Source organism: Pleurodeles waltl, chromosome 7 (genome assembly GCF_031143425.1).
Source record: "Pleurodeles waltl isolate 20211129_DDA chromosome 7, aPleWal1.hap1.20221129, whole genome shotgun sequence".
Classification (NCBI taxonomy): Eukaryota; Metazoa; Chordata; class Amphibia; order Caudata; family Salamandridae; genus Pleurodeles; species Pleurodeles waltl.
The window spans coordinates 581701224-581717818 of record NC_090446.1 but is presented as its reverse complement, the minus strand read 5'-3'; the positions used below and the strand labels follow the sequence as shown (position 1 = coordinate 581717818).

At 45.2% G+C, this 16595-nt stretch overlaps 1 protein-coding gene across 2 annotated transcripts in view; it reads right to left on the bottom strand.

Moving 5' to 3' along the window:
- RNF25 (ring finger protein 25) overlaps nt 1-16595 on the bottom strand; it is a 104762-nt gene that overhangs the window by 64279 nt on the left and 23888 nt on the right. The gene's annotated exons all lie outside the window — the stretch shown is intronic.

Genomic DNA, 16595 nt, shown 5'->3' with positions numbered 1-16595 from the left:
GAGGGGGGGTTGTAGAGGTGGGTGAGGGAGAGAGGTAGAGTGAGGGGATAGGGAGATAGGTAGTAGAGGGGGTGGCAGGAGGGGGGGAGAGATAGAGAAATAGATAGAGAAAATAGAGAAGTCGATAGATAGGGAAATAGATAGATAGACAGATAGGTAGGTAGGAGGAGGTGGAGAGTGGGGGAGTTAGATAGTGAGATAGGGAGCTAGAGAGATAGGAAGATAGGAGGAGTGAGGGAGGTAGATAGCGAACGGGTTAGCTAGGGGTGAGAGAGGGGGAGGCGAGTGAGGGAGGGGGATGAGGAAGGAGCAGGAGGGCAGGCTCGGGGGAAGAAGACGGAGGAGGTAGAAGAGCCGAAGACAGGAGAACAGAAGACAGAAGAACAGAAGACCGGAAGAGCAGAAGACCGGAAGACCGGAAGACCGGAAGACCGGAAGACCGGAAGAGCAGAAGAGCAGAAGAGCAGAAGAGCAGAAGAGCAGAAAAGAACAGAGAAGAACAGAGAAGAACAGAGAAGAACAGAGAAGAACAGAGAAGAACAGAGAAGAACAGAGAAGAACAGAGAAGAACCGAGAAGAAGAAGAACACAGAAGCACCGAGAAGAACAGAGAAGAAGAACACAGAAGACCGGAAGAACACAGAAGAACAGAAGAACAGAAGAGAAGAACAGAAGAACACAGAAGAAGATTGCAGAGGGGGAGCGAGGAGGAAGAGACAGAGAGGAGGAAAAGAAGCAGGAGCAGGAGAGAAGGTGAGTGGCGCGGGGCAGGGCGAGGGGCTGGGAGGAGGGGGGTACTTACAGTTAGGTGGGTCTCAGGAACACAGGAACTCGGGAACTTGGAGGAGCTGCAGCGGCAGGGGGAGCGACCTACCCTTGGGTCAAGGGTCGCTACCACTGTCGCGCAGCGGCCGCCATAAGAGGTAGGAGGGGGGGGGAGGGGTCAGCTGGGGGCGAATGGGAGCTGGGGGGCGGGGGCGTGCAGGAGGTCGCGGCGGGAAAGCGCGAGGGAGGGGGGGGGGGACAGGTAGAGTGAGAGGAGCTGGGGGAGGGGGTTTAGGGTGGAGGGGGGTGAGTGTTAGGAGGTTTGGAGATTAGGGAGAGAGATAGGAGTAGGGTTGTGAAGATAGGGGAGGGGGGGTTGTAGAGGTGGGTGAGGGAGAGAGGTAGAGTGAGAGGATAGGGAGATAGGTAGTAGAGGGGGTGGCGGGAGGGGGGGAGAGATAGAGAAATAGATAGAGAAAATAGAGAAGTCGATAGATAGGGAAATAGATAGATAGATAGGTAGGTAGGAGGAGGTGGAGAGTGGGGGAGTTAGATAGTGAGATAGGGAGCTAGAGAGATAGGAAGATAGGAGGAGTGAGGGAGGTAGATAGCGAACGGGTTAGCTAGGGGTGAGAGAGGGGGAGGCGAGTGAGGGAGGGGGATGAGGAAGGAGCAGGAGGGCAGGCTCGGGGGAAGAAGACGGAGGAGGTAGAAGAGCCGAAGACAGGAGAACAGAAGACGGAAGAGCAGAAGAGCAGAAGAGCAGAAGAGCAGAAGAGCAGAAGAGCAGAAGAGCAGAAGAGCAGAAGAGCAGAAGAGCAGAAGAGCAGAAGAGCAGAAGAGCAGAAGAGCAGAAGAGCAGAAGAGCAGAAGAGCGGAAGAGCAGAAGAGCGGAAGAGCGGAAGAGCGGAAGAGCGGAAGAGCGGAAGAGCGGAAGAGCGGAAGAGCGGAAGAGCGGAAGAGCGGAAGAGCGGAAGAGCGGAAGAGCGGAAGAGCGGAAGAGCAGAAGAGCAGAAGAGCAGAAGAGCAGAAGAGCAGAAGAGCAGAAGAGCAGAAGAGCAGAAGAGCAGAAGAGCAGAAGAGCAGAAGAGCAGAAGAGCAGAAGAGCAGAAGAGCAGAAGAGCAGAAGAGCAGAAGAGCAGAAGAGCAGAAGAGCAGAAGAGCAGAAGAGCAGAAGAGCAGAAGAGCGGAAGAGCGGAAGAGCGGAAGAACGGAAGATCGGAAGAGCAGAAGAACAGAGAAGAACAGAGAAGAACAGAGAAGAACCGAGAAGAAGAACACAGAAGCACCGAGAAGAACAGAGAAGAACACCACAGAAGACCGGAAGAACACAGAAGAACAGAAGGGAAGAACAGAAGAACAGAAGAGAAGAACAGAAGAACACAGAAGAAGATTGCAGAGGGGGAGCGAGGAGGAAGAGACAGAGAGGAGGAAAAGAAGCAGGAGCAGGAGAGAAGGTGAGTGGCGCGGGGCAGGGCGAGGGGCTGGGAGGAGGGGGGTACTTACAGTTAGGTGGGTCTCAGGAACACAGGAACTCGGGAACTTGGAGGAGCTGCAGCGGCAGGGGGAGCGACCTACCCTTGGGTCAAGGGTCGCTACCACTGTCGCGCAGCGGCCGCCATAAGAGGTAGGAGGGGGGGGGGGGAGGGGTCAGCTGGGGGCGAATGGGAGCTGGGGGGCGGGGGCGTGCAGGAGGTCGCAGCGGGAAAGCGCGAGGGAGGGGGGGGACAGGTAGAGTGAGAGGAGCTGGGGGAGGGGGTTTAGGGTGGAGGAGGGTGAGTGTTAGGAGGTTTGGAGATTAGGGAGAGAGATAGGAGTAGGGTTGTGAAGATAGGGGAGGGGGGGTTGTAGAGGTGGGTGAGGGAGAGAGGTAGAGTGAGAGGATAGGCAGATAGGTAGTAGAGGGGGTGGCGGGAGGGGGGGGAGAGATAGAGAAATAGATAGAGAAAATAGAGAAGTCGATAGATAGGGAAATAGATAGATAGACAGATAGGTAGGTAGGAGGAGGTGGAGAGTGGGGGAGTTAGATAGTGAGATAGGGAGCTAGAGAGATAGGAAGATAGGAGGAGTGAGGGAGGTAGATAGCGAACGGGTTAGCTAGGGGTGAGAGAGGGGGAGGCGAGTGAGGGAGGGGGATGAGGAAGGAGCAGGAGGGCAGGCTCGGGGGAAGAAGACGGAGGAGGTAGAAGAGCCGAAGACAGGAGAACAGAAGACAGAAGAACAGAAGACAGAAGAACAGAAGACCGGAAGACCGGAAGACAGAAGAACAGAAGACAGAAGCACAGAAGATCGGAAGAGCAGAAGAACAGAGAAGAACAGAGAAGGACAGAGAAGAATAGAGAAGAACAGAGAAGAAGAACACAGAAGCACCGAGAAGAACAGAGAAGAAGAACACAGAAGACCGGAAGAACACAGAAGAAAAGAAGAACAGAAGAGAAGAACAGAAGAACACAGAAGAAGATTGCAGAGGGGGAGCGAGGAGGAAGAGACAGAGAGGAGGAAAAGAAGCAGGAGCAGGAGAGAAGGTGAGTGGCGCGGGGCAGGGCGAGGGGCTGGGAGGAGGGGGGGTACTTACAGTTAGGTGGGTCTCAGGAACACAGGAACTCGGGAACTTGGAGGAGCTGCAGCGGCAGGGGGAGCGACCTACCTACAATGTATAGATACTGCATGTATCTATACATTCAAAAATATGAATGTACAATGAGCTCCCAGCAGCAATGTAACCGCCAGCCTTCAGTTAAGTTTGCACTCTCTGAAAAAGCAAATTAAATTTTAAATCCACTGTTGAGTTGAGGTCACGGGTTTACACTCAGTGAGATCAGAGAAATAATGGTCAAAATTCATGAAACTATATTGATTCATGATAATGGAATTAGGACTGTTCTGGTACAATGAAAGAATTCAGTCTAACAAAAAGAATGAGCCACTGTTAGACCTGACAGCCTTAGGGTGGTCTTCCCGCAACCTTTTTGCCTCCCATCCTCCATTTTTCTGATCTCGTTTTTGCTTGTTTTAGGACTCTGTGCACTTTATCCCTGCTGTCCAGTGCTAAAGTGCTTGTTCTCTCGCCCCTAAACATGGTAACATTGGCTCATACCCAATTGGCATATTTAATGTACCTATGAGTCCTTAGTAAAGTGCACCAGATGTGCTTAGGGCCTGTAAATAAATGCTACTTATGGAGCTGCAGCACAGATTGTGGCACCCACATAAATAAACCCCTAACCATGTCTCAGGTCGGTCATTGCTAGGCCAGTGTGTGCAGTTACATTGCCACTTCGACTTGGCATTTAAATGTACTTGCCAAGCCTTAAATTCCCCTTTTCTTACACATAAGTCACCCCCCCCTGAGTTAGGCCCTACGTAACCCATGGGGCAGGGTGCTATATAAGTAAAAGGCAGGACATGTACTTAAGTTTTACATGTCCTGGTAATGAAAAACTGTGAAGCCTGCTTCTCTCAGTGGCCATCATTAGAGATTTCATTTGTTTTTAAGTGGTAATTTCTGATCTGAGAGTAATAGACTTGTCATATTTTGTATGGTTGGAATAGTAGTAAGAAATCCTACTTATCGGTTAAGTTGAATTTTACATTACTGTTTCAGAAATGCCACTTTTAAAAAGTAAAAACAAGATGATGGACGAAATACGGAACAAATCTAACACTCACCTCAGTCACAGAGCTGGGTTAAACCCATCATTTTGTTTGCTCACCATGCCATTCCAGTTTGGACCCAGTCATATGCAAATCAGTATTGACCATGATCCCCTTGGGAACAGTCCAACCTGAACTGCCAGGCCAGGTCATCCCTAGACCAGAAACAAGAATCCTGGGACCGGATTAAGGGTATCACCCCTCACCAGCCAGGCTAGCCTGAATTTGGTGGCATAGTGAGCACGGGAGCCACATTTGGGCATAGCCTTCCCACTTAGGGCAACAAATACAAAAGCAACAGATGATGGATGGAATGTGGAACAAATCAAACATTCACCCCAGTCACAGATTTGGGTTTAATCCATCATTTTTAAAAAAAAAAAAAATTTTAAGTAGGCATTTCCCTGCAATTACTGACGTCTAGACCTAACAGCCTGTCTCCAATCCACGTCTGGTCTTTGCTGGTTGACAGCTCCCCTTGTGCATTCCACCCAGCCAGCCATAAACACAACACAGCTGCATTTGCATTCATCTGCATACAGATGGGTTTCTCTGGGCAGGAAGGGTTATGGGTCTCTCTCTTACCTGTTCTGTAGCCCCAGGGCCAAAAAGGTCTTCACCAAAGAGAAGAAAATCCTTGTGCATTGTAAAATCGACACAATGCCTGCAAAAGTAGCCACAGCGCCTGCCTTGCGGCTGAAAAAAGCACTGCATCACCTACCGGACCAACGCAGTACCTGCTCCGTTCTACCAGCATGTTCTGGATTTTGAACACACTGTCCCTGGATGTCAATATAGCCCTGCATCGCAGTGAGGAACCAAGGCTTCACTCCTGGAAATTGGCGCATTTGGAAAGACCAAAACATTGTTTTTGCCGCACCAGACGACGCATTACCTTACTTTTCGACGCATATCCTCCTCTGCGCCCCCTGTGCGTTGTTATCTTTGACACACCCAAGATACTGTATGTTAAAAGGATACAACCACTGATTCTTAAGGATTGAGACTCTTAAGACCTTAAACGGTCATATATTGACTTGTGTACATTGGATTTTTGTTATTTTGGTCTTATTTAATTTAGGTAAATGTTATCTATTTCCTAAACTGGTGTGGATTATTGTGGTGTTTTCACTGAGTTACTGTATGAGTTACTGAACAAATACTTTACACATTGCCTTCTAAGTTAAGCCTGCCTGCTCTGTGCCAAGCTACCAGAGGGCAAGCATAGGATAATTTAAGTTGTGTAGTGACTTACCCTGACTAGGACTGTGGTCCCTATATGGACAAGGGTGTATACCTCTGCCAGCTAGAGACCCAATTTCTAACAGCCACTTATGGTGTTCTCAGCTAATTTGACTCCTGAAGTTCTTGCTGCCAAAATAAGATCACAGGATGCAATAAAATCAGCAGGAACCATTTTAAGAAGTGTTCTGAAAAATGTAGATTTTGGACTTGCTGACAAATTTTGCGATGCCACAGAGCTCCACAAATCATGGGAGTCAACAAGAATGCCTTTTTATATCATTGTTTAATATCAGCAAGGAAAAAGTTTTACAAACTAAAGTTCTCGAGTTCAGAACAGAAGCAGACAACATTGATGATGTCTTTGAAGATATAAGCAAAGAAGTGGAAGTCAATCCCATGAACCGACAGGCTTAAGCTGTGCAAATGTACTGTCTTTTCCTAATCATGTTTTATGAATTACATCACTGCAAAAAGAACATTTCGCTACACATGATGACGGCCCACGCAATCTATGACAAGTGCAAAAGGTAGAGAGCTAATTGCTTCAATTAATAGGATTGGTATATCAACAGGTTATAATGACACAGTATGGAGCAAGAGCTTGTTAGCACCTCATGCTGTAAAATCTTGTGAATCTGTTCGAAGTCACCTCACCAGGAAAGGCTTTACAATTGCTGCTCTTGATAATTTTGAAGACAGCTCTTTCTTGTCTGGAACATCCAGCATGCGATACTGCCATAGTGCTTTTTCAAGACTGTACCAATGAAGTAGTTGCTGGAAAACAAGTTGTGTTCGCTGCAGACATAAACAAAGCTGCAAACTTATAACCCCACTGCCTTGGCAACATGTGCAAAATCACTACAAGCCATCCAGACATCCGAGTCTACCAGTAAGTTTCAAAGTGGCTGAGGACATGGCTCTTCTTCTACCCAACGCTGTTTATCATAGCACTTAATCGGTGCGGACTGTAGAATGAAGAAAAGCCAGTTCCTCCATGGGCTGGAATTTATGCTCTGATCTCTCAGAAAACTGTCCCACTAAAGAAGGTTGGATTTTTAACAGTAATACCACCTCCGGTCACAAACTATCCAACAGTATACACAGCTCTAAAAAATGTCCAAAATGTGTGTGCTCAGCTTGAAGACCAACCTATCCAGCCAATTTTCTGTGATGGTGTTTTCCGCATTGTAGCTGACATTTTTATGAGAAATCCAGTAGAATTTGATGATCTTTATCCATTGATGGCGTTTTCCACATGACAAAAGATGCATTGTGGCATGCAGGAAGTTAGCTCAGTGGATGTGGCATAGAAAATGCACTTATTGAGGCTGAAGTCTTTGGAAGCAAAAAAATGTCCAGTCAGTAATGAGTGGAACCCATTAGGTTTGTTCGCTACAAGGTATGTTCATCTTATCTGAGGCTATCGAAACATTGCACTGGAATGCTTTCTGGAACAAGAATGACAAATTAGGTGGTTCATATCTTATCTGAGAAGTGAACAAGACACAGGGTGCACTTCATTCAAAAGACATATTACAAAGTCAGGCAATGTTCAATACACTCAGTTCAAAATCCGAAAACCTGAAAAACAAGTTCTTAGAGTTTGTCAAAGAATGTGAAAAAAAATTAAAATCTGAACTTTGCAAGTACTGGAGAAATGTTTGCACATGATAGCTCTAGTGAAAACCTTGCTATATGCTGATGGAGAAGGTGATTGGGAGCTGTATGCGAAACCTGTGGAGTCACAGATTACTGTGTTTCATTAATTCAATTGCATAAACTACCTGAGATATGGGCCCTGGTATTTAGAAAGAGTGAATAAGCTAGAGGTGGAAAAACAGTACCTCTACAAAAAAAACAAATCCAAAGAGTGAAGATTCAATGCTGTGGCTCTAGATATGAAACTGGAACAGACAATCCAGAGATCACAGAAAATCTCCAGTGGAATTGCTGGTCAGACACGTAAACGTACATATGTTGCTCAAAGGTAGCTAGTTTACCATGAAATACTTTCAAATTGCAATGTTTTCACAGAGATAACTAATGAAAAATTTCCAAGCAAACGTAGAGGCATGTTTCAATTCTATAAAGGACATGGAGGCAAGGATTATACTTTACTTTCCATCCTTTATTTTCCTGCAGCATTCAAAGAAGAAACAACTACCATACCCATAATGCTAAAGGAACAACAGAAAACAACCAAATCAACAGATTGTACAGCAGTCCATATACGCTGCCATGTTCCCGTGCACTTCCTCTTTCTTGATGCAACAAGATACCATCTCTCCTCAATCACCTTTTGTTGATTGATTGCCCGAGGAGTAAAGTAAACAAATACAGAATAGCTAGTGTTACCTCAAGCAAAGTGTTCAAATAATTCAGAACAGACTTAATCTACCACCATTCCTTAGAGAAAAAACTACAAGTGACTCAAAACCTTATACTTAGAGCCAATGCAGAAAAATTCTGGGAGGACTACCAGCAATTCAAGAGAAGCAACAGACTCTTGGTCAGGTGGGCACCACTTTGGCACAGAGGGAATAATCCTCACCTCCATGTCCGTAATAGAATTGAAACTTTTCTTTAAATTTGATAGGACATTTTTCATTCAGTGTCAGGACTAGAGGGGAGGATTATGCCTGTGCAAAGCTTTTCCACCACCAAAGTCACTATGCTGGTCACTGGTTTGAAGTAAAACTTCTTAAACAGAGTCAGAAGAAAAATCTGCCGCATTCAGAATATCCTCTAGTTTAGCCCCTAGAGAAAAGGCTTTTGAGGCCATCGACCCTCAAACTGAATGGGCTCCAAAAATGGATAGAAAAATGCCCGTTTCTTGCATCAACCACCAGACCCAGCAATCAATGGTAGGGGAAGACAGCTTCGAAAGGTTTTGTTAGGGAAATGAAAAGCTTCTCTTCACCTTGAGTTCAGTATTCTTCTGTGAGCAGTTCATATTCCTTTTGACACACTGCATAAAGTTTGGGGTGTTCATCAAAGACCAGATAGGAGACTATATGCAAATCAGTATTCGTTCCCCTAGAAATATAAAAGTTGGCCCCCTGAAGGATAAAGGTGTGATTTGAAATGTCCAGTGCTCTGACATCTGAGACCCTACAACAGGATACCTAGACATAAGAGCATCGCTAATTTGGCAGACAACTGTTTGTGGGATAGGAATTCATTCCTCAACCACAACTGAAGGAAATTAAGGACCATGTTGATGTCCCAAAAACCAGAATGACGAGGTTCCGGCTGAAATGAAAGACAAATTCCTCTCAGCAGTTCACAAACCAATGGGTGTTCTCTCAGCAGGGAACCTTGTACAAGGAGATGGCCTGCAGAAACGGCAGAATGGCAAGAATTGACCGTCCTACAAGCAAGGACCTGGGAAGCCAAGGAGGCTAGAAAATTCAAGACTGGGACAACATTGCACCCCATTGGATCTTCACTGCATGGAACATACCAACGTATCCATTTGGCCCTTACGGATTTGTATTGCCTGATGGTGCCAGCAGCCCAGGCCGCGGTGAGCAGTCTTTGAGCCAGCCTTGGAGAACTAACAGGTGACTCTAGTATAGAGGATTCCACAGAATATCTGAAGCGTGGGGATATCGGACTGCAGAATCCCAGGAATTTGTGATCATGGCAAAGAGGGGAAACGTATAGCGCTTTTCCTTCGACAAATTATGGAAGAAGACGTCCGTCGCCGCAGCTTGTGGATCCGGCTTCCAACTGAAATCTCTCAGGAGTTGGTGGTCGAGCTGAGAGGCAAAATAGGTCTATGGAGAACAGACCCCAATGCAAGTTCAATTGCAGGAAAATGCGTGGATCTAGCTGCCACAAACTCAAGTTGGCCCACTCCAGCGAGCACCAATCCACTGTTTGATTGGACACCCCAGGCAGATATTCTGCTAGAACCGAAATGTTGTTGTCCAAGCAATAGTTCCAAAACTCCTGGGCCAAATCTGAGAGGACCGTCAATCAGGGGAATTGCAGATGATTTATGTAGTGGACTGCCGAGAAGTTGTCCATCTTCAGCAATATGCAACAATTCACTTTTCCCTTGGTCCAGCACTGCAGCACGAACAAGCCTGCCATTAGTTCCAGACAGTTTATGTGTAGAGTTTGCTCTTCTGTAGACCATTTCCCGTCTGTGACGGAGTCACCTCCACATGTTCCCCATCAAGATTTGCTGGCGTCTGACTAGATGACAAGGCCTGGATGGAACCAAATATGGCTTGGCTGTTGCACGCCTTCATGTGAGCTAGCCACCACCTCATCTCAATCTTTACCTCCTCCGTACGCGGGATCTGTTACAAGTACTGGGGGCATCTGAGCAAGTGGAAGGCCTTGTGGCATTGCAGATACCTGCAATGAAGGGGGCTCAAGAAGATGGCCTAGATAGAGGAAGAGAGAAGACCCTCTATCCGAGCCACCTGAAGGAAGAAGTCAAGGGTCTTCCGTAGTTCCCTACCAATCTTTGAGACCTTCCTGGAAGGAAGGATGACGGTCCTGTCCACCAAGATGATAAAAAAATACCCACAAAGGTTGTCTGTTTGAAAGGCACCAGCAACGATTTCCCAGAGTTTCTAACAAAAGTCAGACCCTCTATGAGAGAGATTGCTTCCTGTAAATGGACCCGCAACCGAATGGGGCACTGATCCATCATATGAATATCGTGAAGGTAGATCATCAGGCGGTATCCTCGAGATCTCAGATGTTCTACCACCGGTTTCAGAGGAAGAAAGGCCTAAGGGAAAGGTCTTGAACTCGTAGAGGAGCCTACGCCACTGGAACTGCAAAAACCGTGTTGTGGTGGAAAAATGGACACAGCGAGGTACGCGTCTTTGAGGTCTAAGCATACCAGCCAATTGTAGTAAGTCGCGCAGGAGGTGAATCCCCCTCCATTTTGAAGTGGTTGGTAGACCACCCAGCCAATGAACTCTCAAACATGATAACTGGGTGTTGATCCCTGTCCCCCCTTCTCTACCAGGATGAAGTTACTCAGGAAACCCCGAGGATGTAGTTGAGAATAAGCAATTGCCTCCTAGAGAAGCAGGTCATTCACCTCTTGATCTACAAGCCTCTGCTACACCTGTGAGAAGACCAAAGGGCGTGGATGCAAGTTCTCAATTGGGGAAACCATAAAACTATCTGAAAGCCTTACATGGTTTGCAACACCCAAAAATCTGAGGTAATAGCTTCCCAATTGCGAATGAACATGACCCTGACAACCCCCTATTTTTGACTGGGACTGTCCAGACACTCTTACTGGTCTGACCATCTCGGAAGTGACTGCTGGAAAGGCCTCTGGAGCTTCTTACTCGCTGGTCCCTTCTGGTTGTAAAGAACTATCCCACACGGGACTGGTCCTGGCCTTTGCAATAGGTTTGTCCTCTTGTAAGGGACTGAAAGTGGAAACAGCCGGCTAAGCACCCTCAGCTACAGCTGGCCATGACAAAAGGGTGGGGTTGGAAGATCTTTTGATTAAGGATTGGGGCTTATCCAGGGAAGCGAATGTAGCCACAAATGTGGCCAGCTCCTTCACAAAAGGCTCACCGAATAGGCCCCCCGCGACATCACACTGGCTTCTGTAGAAGTGAAGTCCCCTAACTTAGGGTAAACCTTGATGATGAATGAGCAGTGTCTCTCCGTCAATTGGACACAGTTAGCATTGTCCAGAAAGATGACCGCATGCTGGGCCCATCCATAGACAACCTCAGGTGAGAGTGTGGTGCCAGACACTTTTGCATCCTAAATGAGCTCCAGAATTTTGACAAGGGGGCCCACCATGTCCAGTAGCTTGTCTTGAAAAGCTTTCCAGGACTTAGCGAACCCTTTCTTGGGATCACAGAGGAACTTTTGGAGGAACGTGGCCATTCGGGAATCAATCTCAGGAGTCGAGGCTACCTTGCCCGCCAAAAGAGGGACGCAGGCATTCTGCCCCGAGTTTTGCTCGGACCTCCTTCTTAAGAGGCTTTCTAAGGCCATTAGCCAAGTAGGAACACATTTTTTCTGAGGGGAACCACTCTGCGGAGCCACGGTGGACCAGATCCTCTGGATCCAGCATATCGGAAGGTCCGGGGTCAGCTCTCGTGGAGGGTGTCACAGGGGATGGACCCCAGGGCCTGGAGGGGCCTGCCTCATCATTAGAGTCCCCATGGGAGTCGTCATCATCTGCGACCCTCGAAGGCAAAACCCCTGGGGTCTCCCCCGTGGAGCCAAGAGCATCCACCGAGGTTACCAAGAGCGGGGGAGTCAGGCGCTCAAGGAGGACTTGTTTAACCCTGTCAAATTCTGATAAGTCAACCCTGACTCTATTCTGTGTTTTGGGGGGCACTGCACCTGCCGATCTAACCCCAAGAGTGTGAAATTAGGGAGGGGCTGAGACTCTGGGATCTTTAATGGAATAGGGCAGGCATACACCAACTGAATAAGGCGCCGCTCTAGTAGCTTAATGGCAGAGGTCACTGCATGATGGTTGGCAGTGCCCATCACTTCGCAGAACTCATTGTTAATGGGGAGGACCAAAATGGTCTACTCCTCCACATATTCTTCATCAGCCTGCATTGTGCCAGCTCACAGCCATAGAGCACCTCTAGCGCAAGGGATGATCACAGACTGGTGCCCTCAAGGTAACAGGGCAGAGGTCAGTTACCTTTAAAGGATGTGCACAGACACAGTGGCAGATAGGTTTGCACAAAGTCTGGGATGGAAACTTGCCTGTGAGTAAGGCTTGCAGTCAAATTTTAAAAGGGTAACAATCCCAGGCTTTTAGGGTGTGCCTATGCACAGATTCAGTACTTCGGGTCAAGTCCTGTGGCCCGCTCCCTGTTAGTAATGCAGAGCGCTAATACATCTCGGCCCTGCCCCTGAAGCAGCCAAGCACTACGCACACCTGCCTTTATCTGATTCAGGAATGTTATTTTAATTACGGACCCTTTTGTTTTATTTATGGGCATCGCCACTTCGTGTAATTAGAATTATGAACTCCCCCTGGGGGTTAAGGGCTTCCAAGCTGCTTGGGGCAGTTATCAACATCCCTGGTGAAGTTGTCTCTCTGTTTTTGTCAGTTTCCGAGATGCGCTTCCCTCTACGGAGACAAGACGCACAATGTGTGTTTTCAGGCATCCTGCCCTCTGCAGGCAGACCGCACTCTGCGGGCCCCAACGGCAAAGCCACGATTAGTGCGATTAACACACTCCCATGGGTGAGGACGAAAAAAACTGTATGTATGCCAAAAATAACAACAAGAAATATCAAACGTTGAATCATGAGCACTTGTCTTTCACTGAAGCAGGAAAGAAAGAGGAAGCGTACGGGAATATGGTGTCTTATATGGACTGTTAAACGATCTGTTGTTTGGATGTTTTCTGTTGTTCCCTTAGCATTATGGGAAAGGTAAGTTGTTTCTTCTTTGAACGCTGCTGGAGAATAAAAGGATGGAAAGTAAACCATAATCCTTGCCTCCGGTTCTGACATAGAATTCAAAATTACCATTGTAAAACTGTTCCTCACCACGAACTTGTGGAAAAGAGAGGGGAAAGTTTTAATAGACATGTTGACAGCTTTTTTCATTTCATGCAGCAGCAAGGAAACTCCTTTGAAATGACTGAGCCTGTGTGACTACACAACTTCGTCACCAAACAGCATGTGGATTCCAATATAAAGAAACGTCCACTAGATGTCCTTGAACATGAATCTAAACTATACGCAGAACTGAAGCAGAAGAGATTTGTATTGAAAGAGAGAAAGTGTTTGATATAATCACTAAAGCTAAACGTCCATGCTTTAATTGGCATAATAAGAGTTTCATCATCCAACCAGCCACTACAAAACAGGTTACAACAATACAACCTTAACACTTAGATAAATGGGTGTAGCAAAGAAGGGGGTGAATTTAACAAGGACATTCTGTTGCATGATCTTCAGCCAAACACTTTATTTGATGGAGATGCTGCAACCAAACCAGTAAAGCACAAACTCATACAAGAGCTTGAAAAAAATCTTTCACCTGAAGAACTTCAATTTGAAAAAGGTGTCCTCAATGAAAACTGCTCTTGTTGTGGACTATATGTCACAATTGTGAATAGTCAAGTTTTCATTGAGGCAAAACTTCAGAGACGTTGATCAGACTGTTCTACAGATATTAAAGTCAGTGTGCACCTTGCAAGAACTGCACACTGTCTTAGACAGTTATCTTGATCTGTCAAAGAATGTGAGAGAATCAGACAAATGCCTACAAGTGGAGCAATTGACCTTACCTGCATCACAATAAATCAACACCTATACCTGTGCCACTTGATAAATTCCGGTCAACAACATTTAAAAACATGAACTGGGAGCTGTTAACTCACCAAAACATTGCTCATGCTTCAGTGAACACTGAATTTCCAATTACTGCAAGTGGAATGATTGTCAGTGAGGAGTTGGTGCCTGCAGAGAGAGATTCAAAAGCTACAGGCCATATTGTTCAAGAACTTATCAGCAAATTGGAGGAAGCTGACCTTCGTGCCGTGACACATGTTGAGTGGGCGGTTTGAAATGGTTCCAATTGAGTCATTGTACTGTCAAATGAGACCGCTATTATTGTGCTACTTAGATTTGTTGCAATGTTCATAAGTCAAGGATTGTCAGAGTTATAGATACGTTATGGAACAGGCGAGAAGAGACTGCTTCACATTCCGTACAAGAAACTTGACCCAGCGATGCCCAGTGTTCCTATCAAGAGGCACATATTGTAACAGCTGAGGACAACATGGGCAAAACTGGAACAAAGCCCAGAGCCTTAACTCCTGAACTTGTGAAGTTTCTAAAAGGATTTTCTGAGACAGAAGAAGAAAGTGACTTTAAAGCAGTAGAAAAATACTTGTGTGTGTCGAATGCGAGTTCCGTCACACATTAGATGATCATTTGAACAGTGAGTTCAAGAGATCAGCCCCTCTAAGAAACCTTCAACCAATGTCATATTCTGTGCCTGGACACATTAAAAGAGCGTTCTACTTGATCAGAAGATGTGTTAATGTTTTGGACCATGCATATGTAGACAAAAGATCCATGTGAATTTGGTGAAACCTATGACATTTCTAAAGCAGCTACAAACAGAACTTACATGCACATGTACTTGCAAAACCTGTGCTTCAAAAAGATGTCCCTGTCAATATGCTCTTCTCAGATGTTCAACATTCTACAAATGTACCACAAGCAATTGACGAACAAAATAAAGCGGACTATAAAAATATGTCTGAAACAGGATTGATAAACAGTTTTATCATATTCAGATCATAAACATTGTTTGGTGTACACATATAAGGAATAAACATCATTATTATTTGATTTATTTCTATATTTGTCTCTTCTTCCTCTATTATAGCCACAATTTTGGAAAATGCCAGAAGGGTTGCCCTAAGAAGTTATTTTCTGTCTCTATAAGACTACTTGACCACTAAAACCTATGTTTTGAAACTAAAATTCAGTATCTAGAACTCATGGTTTCCAAAATATTATATCATCACTGCTACACATCCACCATTTTTAAAAATGTCATCCAGAAAAAAAAAGTATTGGCCTGAATCAGCAATGTCTACTCATGCTAAATTACTTCTCTAATGATCCAAAAACACATATAAAAAAATAAAAGTCTCTAGGCAACATTTTTATTTTACGGAGATATATAAGAGGGCGAGAATTACCTGAATCGGGACTATTTGCATGTATGTTTTTGAACAATAATGCTAAATTACTCATTATTTCACCTAATATACTACTGCTATTGGAACAAATGTATTTATACACTTACAGTTCCACATTTTTTTATTGCAGTGCCAATATTAGTTGATATAATAGTTGCAAAATACAGTATAATTAATTTGAGAATTCCCTGTTTACTGTGTCACAGATTCCATATTACTTTACAGAGGAGAGCACAACTAGGCAAATGCTCACAAAAGCTATTCATTTAGATTTTGCCTCGCTACACATATTTAACTGAATTTAGGCCAGATTCTTCTTAAATAATTTGTTCATACATAGTACACAGGCAAAAGACAGCATGTCATAAGCCATGCAAAACACCTCCAAAAACAATAATAAGCTTCTTGTTAGATTGTTGAGTGACGGAAGGTTCATGGGTTCATCGTGGCTCACTGTGGGCTTAGCCTCTTGTAAGGCATGCTGGTTCTCCACACTCAGCAACGTTATTAAATAGAATTTTACATTCGGGGGGAGATATACATCTTACAGCGAGGAAGAGGTTATGGAAAAAGTCTACAATCAACAACCAGCACTAGCCGTATAGAGCTCTGCCCTCAGCTTGAAGTCAGACCCATCAAATGGTGACACACTAGCTGAGACAAAAGAAAACCTTTTGTTCTAGGCTTAGGTGATCAACATTCTTTCATAAAAAGGCAAATGAAGATTAACAGAAAAGATGTACACAAACCAAAGGATTTGGGACGCCACAAGAACAACAAGAGATTAATAACCACAACAGTTGTCCAATTTCTAGCTACAGTCTGGACAGACATTTCTCTGCAAGCGAGAAGCCAGAAAAATAAAATACCCCTACTTTGACTGATATATGGCAATTGATGTGCAGGTAAAATGAGCAATCCATACCCTTGTTGTGAAGTGTCATGGCTATCGTACCCTTGGGGAACTTCTTGCAGGAAAGAGTGCAAAATGCTTAAAAGCAAGCATGATTCTAAAGGAATGTGGCCCAAAACTATAAACAGGATTGACTTATTTCTCTTATTCATCCTTTCCTTTTTGCTTCTTTTGCTTTCTTCTATCATCTCTCATACCAGCTGTCTTTTTTTCTAGCTTATTCCTATCAGGCTAATGCCATTCCTTTAAACCTTCATTGCATCTATTTTGTATTCTCACCATTCTTTAATTCTTTCTTTCTCTTTTTTCTTCAGTCGCCCATACTTT